We start from the raw sequence: 1140 nt of genomic DNA on the forward strand, positions 1-1140 counted from the left end.
TGTTGATTTGATATGGTAAATAAGCCAAATTTTGGTGAAATTATGATAAATAGGCACAAATTTATGTAAAAATAAAGGATCATAATAATGGTGTATATAGTAAAACAAATGTTTGGAGTATACATCAACCTAAAACAATAAATTGAAAGTATTAGATGTTAGTATATTAGTTTGGACGCTACAATAATTAACACTGAATTACTGTAAAATTGGTTTACTTTGGTTACAACTGGTACAAAACTTGGTATAAATGATGGTATATATAACAACCAAATGTCATAATGATGATGGTATATTATCTTACATATGAACATACGTATATTAAAATGACTGCAGTAATAAATTATTTGGTGTAATTGATGGTGTAAAAAACTACAAGTTTGATGATCTATGGTATATAATTAGAACCTCATAAATAAAAATATTGTACATATTTTAGTGTATTTTAAGTATGTGAATTGGTGTAAATAATAATATGAAAAATAGTTCCTAACATTTATTGAAGTAACCTGATAAAATCATAAATTTTAAAAATGGTTTAAGGGTATGTAATCTTTGACTTGTTTTTTTTTTAAGTTTATTAAAATGGGGTAAAAATATTGGTAAAATACTTTGGTATTTCTTTGACTGTTTTTTTTTTAAGATCATTAAATGGTTAAAATTTTGGAAAATACTTTGATATTTCAATAAATGGCTTATGACTACAATCTTGGTTAACACTGAAACCATAAAGAAAAACACGTTGTTAAAAAAAATAAAATTGGTTTACATATGAAAGAAAAAAACACAAAACAAGGTAAACACATTGGTATGTATACCAACCTGAAACTTTGAAAGAAATCCAATCGATCATATACAAGCATTTAGTATAATTTTTCAATAATTATAAAACCCAATTTATACCTAAATTTATACCAAACTCATACATGTACAAACCAAACTCACACTATAAATTTATCACAAAATTTAACCAAAAAAGCAACCAAATAAATGCATAATCACAGAATAAAGACAATATCCAACAACGAACTCAAAACCATAAACGCAACTAAAGTACAATCCAAAATAACAAAAGAGATTCAAAACCATAAAACATTCATGAAATTCTGTCTTAAGAAATAACACTTTTTACTCCTTGAC

This window comes from Solanum tuberosum, unplaced genomic scaffold (assembly GCF_000226075.1).
Source record: "Solanum tuberosum cultivar DM 1-3 516 R44 unplaced genomic scaffold, SolTub_3.0 scf00330, whole genome shotgun sequence".
NCBI lineage: Eukaryota > Viridiplantae > Streptophyta > Magnoliopsida > Solanales > Solanaceae > Solanum > Solanum tuberosum.